The sequence below is a fragment of the Macadamia integrifolia genome, chromosome 11 (genome assembly GCF_013358625.1).
Source record: "Macadamia integrifolia cultivar HAES 741 chromosome 11, SCU_Mint_v3, whole genome shotgun sequence".
NCBI lineage: Eukaryota > Viridiplantae > Streptophyta > Magnoliopsida > Proteales > Proteaceae > Macadamia > Macadamia integrifolia.
In genome coordinates this window covers 9,904,015-9,919,328 of record NC_056567.1, presented here as the reverse complement: position 1 = coordinate 9,919,328, position 15,314 = coordinate 9,904,015, and the positions used below count along the sequence as shown (strand labels likewise).

The following is a 15,314-nucleotide window of genomic DNA, read 5'->3' as shown; positions in this document are numbered from 1 at the left end:
ACTCAAACAAGCCTTTACCATTGTTGCATCAAGCTTTTATTTTTTGACTGATCAAGGGTGGGGAATAAACTGGCCTTGATAAATTGGTGCCGGGCGGCAATTTTCTTTAAGGGGATAGAATCCTAGATAAGAGTTGATAGACTATAGGTGAATGACAGATACCTAACAACCTTGTATGCCAAATGACAATTGTTAGGGGATAAAATTCTGGAGAAGAAGTGAAAACCAATGGGTGGATAACAGATACATAATGGCCTTTCGTGCCAAATGACGATTCTTGGGGGACACAAACTATGATGCTATGATGATCTTTTAAGATACTTTGATTATTAATTGAGGAACCAATTTATTGCCTTTATATGGTTGAGACTGCACTTACACATGTCAAGTTGTCTATGTATCCCTCGAAAGGAATCAGATTTGACGTAGTTCAGGCTCTTCACCCTTTCAGACATAATATTTCTTGAGTTGATCCATGTTGACTAGTCCGGGTATTTCTTTGCTGTTGTGGTCTATGAGTTTTACTGCTTTACCTAGTAGAATTTCTTTGACATTGAATGGGCTACTCTAATTGGGCCTAAATTTCCCTCCTGGGTCATAAATTAGGGCTCTTTGTTCTTGAAGAACGAGTTCTCCCTCCTTTATGTGGAAGGGCTTCACATTCTTGTTAAAGGCCTTGGCCATTCTCAGTTGATATTTTTCCAAATTATCCATGGTCTTCATACGCTTTTAATTGAGAAAATTGAGTTCGTCATGTCTGGCCTTCACCCACTTTCCTTCAGGTAGCTGACTATCAAGAAGCACCCTTAGGGATGGTACCAGGATCTCTATGGGTAGAACCACCTCAACCCCATATACCAAAGAGAAAGGGGTGGCCCCCATCGAGGATCATACAGATGTCCAATATGCCCATAAGGCAAGGGATAACTTATCAGCCCAATCCTTGTGTGTTTCTGCCATTTTCTGTAGGATGACTTTGATGTTCTTGTTGGCTGCTTCCACTAACCCATTAGTCTGTGGTCTGTAAGTGGTAGAACGATGCCTTCTAATACCGATCTTTGTGCAGACTTTATCAGTCTTGCCCCAGAAAAGGGATCCCTGATCTGATATCAATTCTTGAGGTACTCCATATAAGGAAATGATATTCTCTCAGATGAATTTTGCCACCTTAGCATATGTGAGGACCACAGAGGACTGAGCTTCTACCCACTTGGTGAAATAATCAATGGCTACCAAAATGAACTCGTGACCATTGGATACTTTGGGGTTAACTATTCCAATGATGCCGATGCCCCAAGTAGAGAATGGCTAAGGTGAACTGAGTGAATGCAACTCTGTTGGAGGGATATGAATGATGTTAGCAAATATCTGACATTTGTGGCATTTCTTGGCAAAGTCCATGCAATCTGCTTCCATTGTGTTCGAATAATATCCCAGCGTAAGGATCTTCTTAGCTAACATCTTAGCATTCATATGGGGTCCATAAAGACCTTGATGAATTTCCTCCATGATGGTTATAACTTGTTCCTCATCTACACACAACAACTGTATTTCGTCATTGGATCTCTTGTATAATAGATACTTTTGAAGAATAAATTGGGTGGCATATCTTCTCAAAAACTTTTTTTCTCTATTAGTTGCTTCAGCTGGGTACTTCCTTTCTCTGATGAAGTCCACTATGTGAGAAAACCAAGACCGACCATCCACAGTGAGAGGGTTCACCGAATTCTAATAAATTGGCCTACTTCTTTGTTCCACCAAGAACGGTCGAACCCTAGCCATAGGATTGCATTTTAGCATAGAAGCCAAGGTTGCAAGGGCATCAGCAAACCTATTGTTATCTCTCTAGAAGTATTCGAATGAGATCTTCTCAAAGTATTCAATCACCTCTTCCAGATGTTCTGGATACGGCTTCAACTTTTCATCTCTGGTCTTCCATTTTCCCTGTGTCTGGCAGATGATGATGGATGAATCACCATAAACCTTGATTCTTTTTACGCCAATAACCAAAGCAGTTTCGAGCCTCAAAGCACAAGCTTTATGTTCAACAATATTATTGGTACAGGGGAAGTTAAGGCAGAATGATGAAGACAAATAAAGGCTGTCAGGAGTGACAAGCAATATTCCCACACCACATCCCTTTTGATTGACTGTCCCATCAAAGAATAACTGTCATTCATTATATCTGTCTTCTTCCTCTATCGCTGCGATTCCTTTATCGAAAAAGGCATCATCCAAGGATCTTCCATCTTCCGTGGGGTGGGCAGCTAAATGATCGGCTATGGCCTGCCCCTTGATAGATTTCTGAGTAACATAGGTGATGTCAAACTCTGATAGTAAAGCAACCAACGGGCCATCCTTCTAGTTAGGACTGGTTTCTTGAAGAGGTATTTGATGGGATCCATCTTTGGTATCAAGTGCACCGGATAGGAAACCATGTAGTGTCGTAACCTTTTCTTTGCCTAAATCAACGCAGCACAAGTTCTTTCCAAAGATATATACAATGTCTCATATTCTATGAACTTCTTGCTGAGGTAATATATGGCATGCTCTGCCCCTTCTTTCATCTCCTTTTGTGCTAGCAAAGACCCATGGAATATTCTCCCACGGATAAGTACAAGAGAAATGGTTCTCCTTCCACTGGCGGTGTCAATACTGGTGGGTTCATGAGGTATCCCTTGATTTTTTCAAAATCTTGTTGGCATTGGTCATTTCATTCTGTGGGTTGATCCTTCTTCAACAGTTTGAAAATTGGTTCACAGATTGTAGTCAACTGAGCTATGAATCTGTTAATATACTGGACATCAACTGAGCTATGAATCTGTTAATATATTGGACATCACCCAAGAATCCTAGTATTTGCTTCTCAGTCCGAGGTGTAGGCATTTGTTTGAGATTTAAAATGTAACCGCAAGCGTACGGATCAGTGTAGCTACGGGTCGAACACAGGGAGAGCAGCCACTTTATTTTTTTATCTCTTTTAATAATGCGAAAGGGAACCGATTAATAGTTGTGATCTAATTATAATTACCGTCCTAAACATATGTATCTAAAATAACGTCCTAACCATTCGTCATCTAAGAATTTAAAGACGCAAGCCACGCAATTAAAATTAAATAAATAAATAACTAAAAATAAACAACCCACGTAATTAAAAAAAATAAATAAATAAATAAAGGAAAAAATGCTGAAATAAAAATAAAGTAAAAGAAAGGGGATAAAGCTAGAGAGAGACTCACAAGTAGGTTTCTCTACTTAGCCCGAGGGATGCATCATAATATGAGCTTCCCTACTTGACCAGAGAGTCACTCTTACAAGGGTTTCTCTACTTGGCTTTAGGGAAAGGAAGATAATTAAAATAAAAGCAATAAATTGATGGTTCTATGGCTAGGAGGGGCAAAGCCAACACATACACTAGCCATGAACCTTGGGGGAGAGGGATAGCAATAATGTAACGACTGAAAATAAAAATCCTAAATGAAGAAAGAAAGGGTAGTCAGAAGAGGGAATGAGAGGGGGGAGAGAAGACTACTGAAGGAGCCTACTTACTTGAATCAATGCTTGAACTTGAAAAAAAAATTGCTCCACGGCTCGTGATCTTGTCACCTAGATCTAAGCCTAGAACTATAACTTAAAAAATTACAACTCAATTGCATAAATCATAAACATAAAAAGGCTGAATAAGAACAAAAGAGTGCTTGCATTAATTGACATAAAACAACTATTACAAAAGTGATTAAAGCAAAAATAGAGAAGAACTAAAACTAAAGAGTGAGAGAGGGAGAGAGAGAGCAACTAAAAAAAACTAGAAGAAGAATGAATTGTCTCCCCTCCTCTTACATGAGTTGTATTTATATGGAATGGGGAGGTAGGGTAACAATTTTCTCTTTCCTAAAAGAGAGAAACCCACAATTGATTGTGAGATCTTTTGAGACCAAAAGTGCTAAGATGAATGAGAGAGAAGAAAGAAATAAACTTTAAGAAATTTCTTATAATTTTTTGCTTATTTTTTTCCCCCTTTTTTTTTCTTAATTTATTTCTCTTCTTTTTCTCCCTCCAAGGGACAATTTCCTTCTTGCTTTGTGTGATTTGGACAATATTTTGGTGATGATGTGGAGGAGAGAGAAGATTTGGACAATCTTTGGTTCTCCCTTTTTTTTCTTTCTTTTTTTTTCTTCTCTTCTTGCTTCCACGATTTTCCTTGCTTCTAATTTGATGTGGAAATCCCCTCCATGCCCTTAGTGCTTTAAGTGAGTGAAAAGCAGGAAATCTTCAACAAAATTCTCTAAAAAAAAACAACCATGAGATTCGAACTTGAGACCTCTTGGTGAGCAAGGGAATTTTGTACACTAGGTAGTTGTTGTTACCAAAAACAAATCTTCAATCACTTAAGGACATGGTTTTAAGTATCGGTGCGTATCGTGCCGTATCGGCCGATACGTATCAAGAAAATTTTAAAACCCTTATGTATCGATACATATCCTACGATACGCACCGATACGCACCAATACATCACCGATACGCACCGATACTCACCGATACGTACCGATACTCTGTGAAAAATTCAAAATTGAAGTGAAATGTACGTTTCGGTATGTATCGATACGTATCGATATGTATCAATACGTATCGGTGCATATCGGTATGTATCGATCGATACACACCGATACGTACCGATACGGTCATAAAATGGCCAAAATGGGTAATTTTTTAGAAAAACATAATTTTTTGAGGTGTTTTTGTTCCAAAGTTGCTGCCAACCATTTTTCTCTCTAACTAAGGTGGAAATCAAGGTTGGGAACAAGGATTTTACATTTATGGGACAATTACAAACCTTGGATTCTTAGTGCGATACTCTCAATTTACTGTTTATGCATAATACATGTTATATATAACTTTTTTTAACTATTTTTTTATGCAAATGTGTATTAAAAAGTGTTTCCTATCCATTTATGTGCGTATCTTTAGCGTATCTTAGCGTATCTCCGATGCGATACGATACCCTCCGATAGGTATCTTAATTTTGGCCGATCGATAAGACGATCGATACCGATACTTTAATCCTTGCTTAAGGATGTGGTCCATCGATCCTTGTTGGCATTTGGAGTATTCCTTGTACCTCTGAGACAATTGCAAACAGGATGGTTCTGCATCTCGGTTCAGTTCTGATCCATTATTCTTTTTCTGGCCTGAAAAGAATAATCATTTGTACGGGTGACCAAACGAATGTGTACTTTTAATTGAACATGTCCATCTTGCTTAGAATTTCATCCTCTTCGCAACCATGGAAAGAAATAGGACCTCTTTACGTGTAAAATTGAAGATATAGCGTCCGATAATCCTCAAGGCCTTGAAAATATAAAACCTGCAAAAAGATAGTAAAACCCAAGGTAGCTCTATTCTAAATATGTAAAATGCATGTTTTACTACCCTAGATTTCACACATAAATGTGCTCATCAGCTCCTAAGGGTTATAATGTGATATGGTTTTAGATGCAAATTGACAAATAGAATTGGGATATGTTCTTTATTAGCAGATAGCTCTGGAGAGACCGATCATAACTGTAGAGCTCCATTCTTTTGGAGTGTAGAGAAGGTTCAAAGCCTTCGAGTGGGAGACAATGTTGAAACCCGATGAAGAAACCTATCCCCATTTGGTACAGTCTTTCTACTATAATCACCGTGGTGAGCATCTACAAGACAGAGAATACCCACATTACCAGTCGTGTTAAACGGACTGCTATCTTACTAAGTACTACTGAATTTGTCCAAGAAATTGGAGTTTCGAATGAAGGGTACAAGGCTTATTGTGCCCCCAAGACTGGGTTCATGCAGCTCTTGACTGAAGATCAGTGGAATGACATGAGGGGTGTGGTAACAGGTGGAGTTGCAGCTTGGGCATTATTCTCTAATTGACAGTCATCACTAAAGGTACTATGCAGGGTAGTGCAGTACCTGTCCAAGGCCATTTCAATGAGTTGTCACTCCAGCAGGCCTACATTGCTTTTTTATTGTACATTCAGAAGCAGATTATTCTTCCCTACATTATAATGAGGCACATGGTCTACCATGCCACCCATTCAAATGAAGGCACATATTCTATAGAAGAACTTTAACTAAGGTATTCTGACACTTTGGGATTAGATTTGCTAATGAGCAGAAAAGTGGGGTGAGTTCTACTCTACTTGATAGGTCCATCCTAGAGAATAAACTTGGATGCACAGGCTGGTAGTGAAGGGGAAGAGCCTGTAATTGACCCACTTTAGGAGCCCATGGAGGAAGAACATCAGGACATGGAAGTGGACAATGAGAATGAAGAAGGGAATGAGTCCAACGAGCACTCACAGGATAAGGACATATAAGGTGTAGATGTACATGGGACTGTACCTCTAGAGGAGGCCCCTTAGGTTGAGCACGGAACTATTCCATAGGAGTTCTCTCAGGATGCTTCCTCACTGCACTTAGGTGCGTTGACGGAGTGTGCACAAAACATTTCTTATGATTTCAGAACTTTTCCCGCTCCACCTTCATTGTACTATATCGGATCTTTTCAACCTTCCTCTTTTCCAAGGGTGTTGATCATGTGGGAGGCAATGGCATAAAAATATATCGACATGCAAAACTTGCACTCCCATGCGGGAGGCAATGGCATACAAACAGATCGATATGTAAAAATTACACTCCAACTTCATGTCCTTAGATGATCGTATGAAGATGAAGATCGATGTTGTTGGCGATCATGTGGCCACCCTAGAGACTATTGTGCAAGGATTGGCAAAGTACTTAGGTGTCCCACCAAAATTTAGGCCACCACAATATAAGCCACATCAACCTCCTTCATCTTCTTCTTAGCAACCACAGTAGTATGTCTCGACTACTCCTAACCACTGTTAGCAAAAATGCATTTAAAACTCCGTTTGAAATGCGTATCCATTTTTTACTGTTTAGAACACGTTTTACTGTATGCTTTCCAAAGATATTTAAAAAAATAGCAAACTTCAAGCATTCCCGTTCTGAACACGTTTAAAACACGTTCCTGTTTTTATGGCGTTTTTTAAGACTTGATTTTTTAACATAATGTCCACTTAATTGACCATATATCTCTCTCCCGAGCTCTAATCGACCTGATTCTTTCATTAACTTGAAGTTAACCCAATGGACTATATTTCTCATGATATTACATTCAACTCAAATTCAGTTGACGGACCCCAAAATTGAGCTATAAACTGATATATTTGACAAAAATTATTTCAAAAGTGATGACTCTTAACTCTAACTAAACATATATCACTTTGAGAGTGTGTTGACTATGTTGACAACAATGAACAACACCATAACCTAGTCACATTACTCAATAAGACTTTGAGCATGTGTGGTGTATGAATTTAGAATTGGTGTTGGATGATATTCAATGATATATCTTAAAACTTATAATAAGATATGGGATGTATAGGCATTAATGTTAGACATTATAGTTGTTTTGAACACTAGATGTAGATATTCATATAATAATTCCTTAATTTATATGAGTATACTGCTTTTGTTTAGTCTCGTTTGTTTGAAATCTACATGTTTAAAACCCGTACCATCCATTTTTTTATTTTTACCATTCTCTAATTTTTTTTTACCGTTTATTTGATCGTATCATTCAAAAAATTTTACTATTTAAAACCTGTACCGTCCGTTTCCATTTTTGCTAACAATGCTCCTAACCAGCATCTTTTTTACTGATCTTAGATGAGTACTTTGGGTTATGTTTAGTTTATGTTAATCTTATCATAGTTTGCATTAGGTTTATTTTCTAGTGGAATCTTTACTTTTATTTGTCTTTATCATTCTCTCTCTCTCTCTCTCTCTCTCTCTCTCTCTCTCTCTCTCTCTCTCTCTCTCTCTTTTATCTTATATTTCTCATCCAGTTCTATGTACAAATTATGTAATAGTTTATGATCTTTAATGGAATTATCTTTGGTTCTCAGCTTTTGCACCTGTGCTAGTCTCATAATTTGTCCACTATGTCTTATACATTTATCTTGTAGTTTTAAAATTTTACTACCTAATAATCACCACTAACCCTATGATCTTGTGCACTGAGAGTTTCGAAAAGAGCTTCACGCTCTGATACCATTCTCTCACACCCTGCCTCAACTATAAGCCAAGGTATGTGGCATTTGACTCCCAACCCAATGCAGTCAACTAACCTACAATTCCACAAGATCACTAACATAATCAAAGTGCAGATATAGAATTCATAGCAATATACTACTAATGGTTATCTGTCTACAAGGATAATTACAATATTACAAGTCCAATTTGAATTAACCCACAATTACACAAATAATTACATCATACATTCAATGAAAATATAAACCATAACATCAGAAGGGAACAATTGTCAATTCCACAATGTCTCGTCGACACAGCCTCACAACTTTTCTCGAACTCATGTCCGCTTCAACTCCGGTTCCAACATCTAAAAAGAGAAATCCACGAGGGGTGAGCTACACTAGCCTAATGAGGGTGAGCAAGCAAGCACACACATCCAATAATGATGGCAATGCATGCTCACAACAATATCCATAATATATGATGCCATAAATGCACAACCACATGATCCATTTTCATTTCTATTTTCCATTCTAATTACTAGGTGTCAAATGTGGGTATAAGTGTTATAAGCAACATAGGTGGTATCCCTTCCCCAATAAGCCGGGCTCCAGAGATACAAGCTAACTGTAAGCAGGAGTCAATCAGTCCCGAAAAGAACCTTGGTCCCCCCAACCAACCCCTCAATAGTAATGCTTGATAGCCATGGTCCCGAAATAGTGCACATTGGATACCCATGTTATCCGACAGCCATGTGTATAATACGTCGTACTTTGATGTGCTTGTCTTGGATACAGTACGTCGTACTCTAGCATAGTAGTACCTCAAAACCTGCCACCGAGTGGGATTAGACAATACCTCACCCCTATTGGCAAGGGGTTATTGTAATGCCTCAAATTTTGGAACCATAGAATATATATACATACTTTTTATGCTTGCTTAAATATTTAAAGTTATGGCGTATTTAATGACTTAATGAGTTAGCTTAGCGGTTAGTACCTTGATTAATTAGAGGTCCTAGGTTCAAATCTTATTAATAGAGTAAATAACGGAGTTTTATTTATTTGAATTCTTTTTCTTTTACTTCTAAGATTCTTTTCTTTTATTTTTAAGATTCTTTCTTTTATTTTTATAAAACATTCTTTGTGGACCCCACCCCATTTACAAAAAACGTGAAGTTAGAAGAGTGAAAGAGATGGGAGAAATGGAAGAAAACCATGGGAAGAGAGAGAGACGTGGGATATAAAAGAAAAAAAATAAAGAAAGAGGAAAAAAAACAAAATCGTGAGAAAGAAAAGAAGAAAGGAAGAAAGAGAGAACAAAATCGTGGGAAAGAAAGAAAGAAAGAAAGGGAGAGGAAGAGGGATTTTGGTGCCTACTCTTCCATTTTTCTTCCTTTTTCAGGTAATGATGTCCTCTTTTCTTCTGATTTTTCTTTTGGGACCCAGTAGGGGTCTTATTTATCCTTAATTTAAGTTTGGTTCTGTTGTTTTTCTTTTAGGACCCTAGGGACTTATTTAAGGTTTTTTGGACCCAATAGGGTTTTCTTGGGACTCAATCTGGGATCGTTGGGATCCAATATGGGACCCAAACTGTGACCCAAATTTGATATTCTTTATAAAGGTCTGGGATTTAATTCATAGGGACCATATTTATTATTTTTTTGAGACCCAAATTAAATTAATTGGTTATTTTGAGACTCAATTATTGGGACCTTGTGCTAGCTAGATATGACAAAGATTTTTAGCATTCTCTGGGCTGCCTAAGAGGGGTAATCTAATTTGGGGCCTATCGAAGGTCCCTAATATTAATTCTTGGTTGGATCTACAGAAGTGTTTATTCTTGTCCAAATCTTAATCTTTGATTTTTCTTCAAATCTAGCTATACAGAGAGCCATGTTTTGTTACCATTGTTTTTCTACCATGGAGAGAGAATCAATCCACTCAGGGAGAAAATCTGATTCTCGATTTGCATGTTACTTATAAACCCATGAATTGAGGAAAATTGGGAGACCTGAACTTGTATTTCACTAATTATTTAAAATTCAACCGTTAACTTTTGGTCATACTTTGGGGGTTAGTAGAGCCTTCCTAAAAGAGGTTTCAATCTGAATTTGGAGACCATCTGTCCAACAGATTGAGAGTAATTTCAGATTTACTAAAATATGAAAGTTACACTTTGAGATTGTAGTTTTTCTAATTACTCCTTGATCACTCAACTGATCATTCTCATCTTCGGAGGGGTGATAATACGTGTTGAGGGGAAATATTTCCTAGAGTTTGACCTATGTCTAGGAGGGTTGACTTTTGAGGAGAAAGTAAGGTATTTGAATTAGTTTTTTTTTTTTTGATGAATTTTCAACAACAGATAAATAAGAACTAGGAGATTAATGGGAGATGTAATTAATTATAGGTTGTGTTTGACTTGAGCATTCAGAGCTTGGAGGGTGGAAGTAGGAGACTTGCAGGCTAAGGAGGTAAGTGGATTATAGTGGGGTTACACCACAGATGTGTAGTATGATAGTATGATGAGATGTTTTGTATGCTTGTATTTCATACTTATTCTGAATTGTGTTTATGTATGAAATAAATTCATGGGAGTGATTAATAATTGATGAAGGTGATTATTACTGTAATGTATATTGATGCGATTCTTATGTGAAGATTTTACCTATGTTTTTTTTTTAAAGAAAGTGATTTTGTGAAATTGTGAAAAGAGAGTGTGAGAGTAAATAGACTGCTCTGTATCAGACTAGAGAGAGGTGTCCCGTTGAGCCGCGAGACTTATACCCACTATGCACAGTGGTGTATATTTAGTCACAGAGTGGTGATGACAATGTGATTGTGTGATTGTGGGGGTCGTGTTTTCCTCTCATAATATAAGTGATGGTAGCTTATTTCCCTCAGTGCTAGCTAAAGTGTGATCAAAAGGGATATTTTTAAAAGATTGTGTTTTATCAAAAGTGTGGTTCAAGAAACTAAAATTGTTTGTTTTAACGTTGTTTTTGTTTGATTGTTTGCCCTGTGATGAATTTTACTATTTTTCCTTACTAAGCTATTGAGCTTAACCCATTATTTGAACACCATAGATGATTGAGAGGAAGGTATGCATTGAGCAGGAGTTTGAGGGCACCCGAAGCTATTATCATTTTATTTTATTTTGTTAGATGATTGTAGTAAGATGTGGATTTATGTAAACTCTGACAGAGTGTTTTTATTTAAATTTGAGAATACACCTTAGATTGCCACCGGTAGGTAATGTTTGGGATATTTTATCTATGACTAGTTGTTTGTTTTGTTGACATTTGAATATTATGAGTTTTCATATGCCTGTTTGTTTTGAATTGTTTGATTATTGCCCATGAGGGCTGTACCCTTACCTATATTTGGGTTGGGTCATGACAGTTATAACACTGGGATATGATCCTAGCACAATGCAATCTAAATGCATCCATATCAGACAATAGCAACCATGCATCCAAAACTCTGACCTCTAGGCCCACGGTACTGGAATATAGCACATCACACCGTGCCCTAGACCATCAAAGATATGGTCATAATCATAATACTGACTTCTAAGCCCATGGGACCAGAATCCTCCCCTTGGCCACACCGTGCCTCAGACCGTCAGTACTATAACTACAACCATACACCACATCATAATCCACATCCACAAAACCACGATCACATAAATCATGATATCCAAAATCCACATGTGCAATAATACTTATATACAATACATCCATAACATGGAAACAATCCAATACATATGTGCATTCAAAATCAAAAGGTAGAAACACTTCGTAAAATAATCACAATCACTCACTCACCTTGATATCCAAATTCGGAGGAATTTTGCTAAATTCCCTTCATCGCGTATCCTCGTCGAGTATCTTAGGTTCATAAATATCAATTTAATAATTTAACATTAGATTTAGTTCATTCTGTCGAAAGACAGCCTTAATCCAAATTTCTATTGAATTCATTCACTGGAACTCAACCATAAACCTTGACAAGAATACTGACCTATCCCTCATCAATCCCTTATACTCTGACCTACACTGGTCCAAATGACCCCACAGACTCATATATCGGCTGTTTCCATAACCTAAACAACCACAATCTACTAACCTACCCAACAGAGTCATATACTGACCCAAAACACCACTAACATATCCCACGGGTAAGTAGGGCAAAGCCAGCCAAAAGGGAGGACATCCCCTCAACAAAACCATCCACTGGAGATGGTTTTACAACAGCTCCTGGTAGCTGCTGAACTCCCACTGGTCTAAGGTGTTCCTCCCTCTCGGAGCTCTCAACTTGGTTCCTCTGTTCCTTCTATATAGGTGGACATATTCCAAACCTGAGGAATTAATTCTATATGGGGTTTATTTACCCCTTTCCAATATGGTCTACACACCATACCTAACTTACTTGGCTGAAATCCCAACACTGCACAGGTAAGCACTACTGACTAGAGCTTTCTAGCACTAGTAGCCCCAAACCCAATATGCTTACAGTACCAATTTTATAATTTCATCACTTGTCTTGTATAAGCCCCATCTCTGTACTTGGGTTTCCAGTTCTGGGATAGAAATCTCATTCATGTAAGGCCTGGTACCCAGTTGTAGGTGATCACAAAGATAATTGCAGGCCTTATATACTGTCCAAGGGTATGGATAGCAACCGACAACTCCACCTGGCACTGGTTTAGACCTTAGGGAAGTAAATCCCAATAATAAAATTTACGTAGGGACAGGTCCTACCACATGTACTCTATCCAAATTGCATGGACAGCAAGGGTGTTGAGATTTAACAACCATGTACAGAACAGACATGCCAAATTCTCAAGCATATAGGAAAAAGCCCCAGACCCTGGGTTGCTTAGCCTACCAAATCAGCCCAATTTTAGTTGAAAAAGGCTACAGAGACTATGATTAATGTAAACCTTACCTAATTAACACCAATTAAATACGATACCATGAAATACATTAGTCCCTGTGACTGAGTTTCAGCCAATTCCCAGGCATGCCGTCCAAGGTTCCCAGTTCTCGGTGTCTGCATGCATGGAACCTTAGCTGAATCTCTTTCCTACTTAATAAAAATACTGTACAACAATTAAGGTGGCAGGATTTTACCTTCTTAAGTGTGTGTATAGCAGCACGGAGGTTCCAGCAGCAATTCCCTAGTTTGGACAGCCCTTGTTAGCAGCAATTTCCATCACAGCAGCATTTGAACTTCTGGACAACACTTGTACTAAGCTCCATATGCATGAATCACCATCCTCAATCATGATTAGCAGCAGTACAACAACTGAATTCTAAATTTGAGCAACGACGACCTTCTTTGTACAACAATTGTACCCCCTATAGCTTGCATGTAGTAGCAGCCCTTTGCAGTAGCAAGATGGTAGGAACATGTGGCCTTTGCTTGCACGAAAACTAATCGCAAAAGAAGATGGTCCAGCAGCAGTTGTAGAAGCAGCTTGCACAACCTATGATCAGCCCCAAACAGCCCTCAAGGAAGCCCCATCCTTCTCCTCTTCGTCACCTTCTTCTCCTTCTTCTTTCTCTTCTATTTTCTTTCCCTCCCTCTCCCAAACGCAGGAGTGTAAGAAATGAGAGAATTGAGTGTAATTTGGTATTTCTAGCAAAGCCACTAAGGCCTGTTTGGTTTCTTAAGTCAATTCTTCTATGAATGAATTTAATCATTTATACTGGCATGTGGGCCCATCTAATCATTTGCACGTTGCGTGCCATTTGACCAATGTGAGATGCTCTTTCAACTCATGCAATTGGCCGAGGCATGCCCGAAGGGATATGGGATCCACAAGACAATAATGTGATTTTTCTGTAGACAACTCCACCGGCAAGTGTCACCGACTGGCCGATGGTTAAGAAGGTGACTTGCAGGAGAGTAAAATCTCTCCCCCAATAGTCCCAACCATTTGGCCCTTAGGTCAGATGTGTGTGTGACCTTGGGCATACAATTTGGCCTATTTCCCCTTGTTCGGCTCAAGTGCAATGGGAGTAGCCTTACCCACGATTGAACATTCCAACTGCCCTCAGTGCTTGCTAAGTCTAAACACCTTAGGTTCACATCTGAATTTTGATACAGAGTGTCACACGTGACCTTTCCTATATCATTGGAAATGGTTCCTCCACCTCCCTCTTTTTAGACCCTTGGCATCCTTCTGGCATCCTCCTCAACTTGGCATTCCCTCAGAGTCATCTACTCCTATGGGTTGCCTAGATCTACTCTGGTTTCCTCCATCCTCTTCCTTATTGGTTTGTCGTCCCCTTCTCTCCCCCTTACTGACCTTTGGTCCTCTCTTCCGCCCATCCCTCCAGGACACCATGGGAGGGAAGACTAGGTCCTTTGGATGCCCTCCTCCTCAGGTTCATTTATCTCTGACTCTGCTTGGGATTTCATTCGTATTGAGAACCCCCTCATTCCTTAGCACAGCAAGTTTGGTTTAAAGTCCATCCCCCATCATAATTTCACTATTTAGTGTATTCTTTCCAACTGCCTTCCTACCCAGTCTTTCCTTATTCACTAACATATTCAAGTCTCCCACTCCTGCTGCTTATGCTGGAATGACACTAAAGATTCTGATCATCTTTTTTTCTCTTGCCCCTTCTCCACTTTAGTTTGGAAGAAGCTTCTCAGCTCTGTTGGCCATCCCACAGGACCATCCTCCCTTTTTCTAGAGAATGGACTTGGGTTGACATGACTTTTGAAGGATCTACCATATTGGACATAGCAAGGAAGCTTGCCTTGTGGCCACCATCAACCACATTTGGATGGAACAATGGACTTCCAACTCTCATGCTTTTGAAAAGATTTGGAATGCTATCTTTTTTTATGTTAGCTCCAAACTTGACTATCTTCGTCAATGCTTGGTCTACAACTCCCTAAGGAGCATACTCATTATTATCTCCTGGGGTCTTTCTCCCCCTCTTGATGTTTCCCCTTCTCAAATTGGGCCCCCTGCCCTTTGATGTTTCCTCTTGGGCTTGTTTTTATTTTGGATTTCTCTCCCCCACCATTTCCTTTGTATATTCTTCCTCTTGGTATTCATTTAAAAAAAAAAAAAAAACAAAGTTGAAGGTTCCATTCTCAAATTCCTTAGGCATGAATCAAACAAGTGAAACTATGCACTACTTGGATCATTCTTTATTTTGCAAAAGATTGAAAAAAAAGAAAATTCTT

The 15,314-nt window shown here is 38.7% G+C and overlaps 1 long non-coding RNA gene across 1 annotated transcript; it reads right to left on the bottom strand.

The window, feature by feature from the left end:
• Positions 1–8,238: 8,238 nt before the first annotated feature.
• LOC122093208 lies at positions 8,239–13,681 on the bottom strand. The gene is made up of 3 exons (XR_006144388.1): positions 13,241–13,681; positions 13,056–13,160; positions 8,239–8,470 (listed from the first exon to the last, which is right to left on the bottom strand). It is a non-coding gene; the product is annotated as an uncharacterized LOC122093208 (long non-coding RNA).
• Between the last annotated feature and the right edge of the window lie 1,633 nt (positions 13,682–15,314).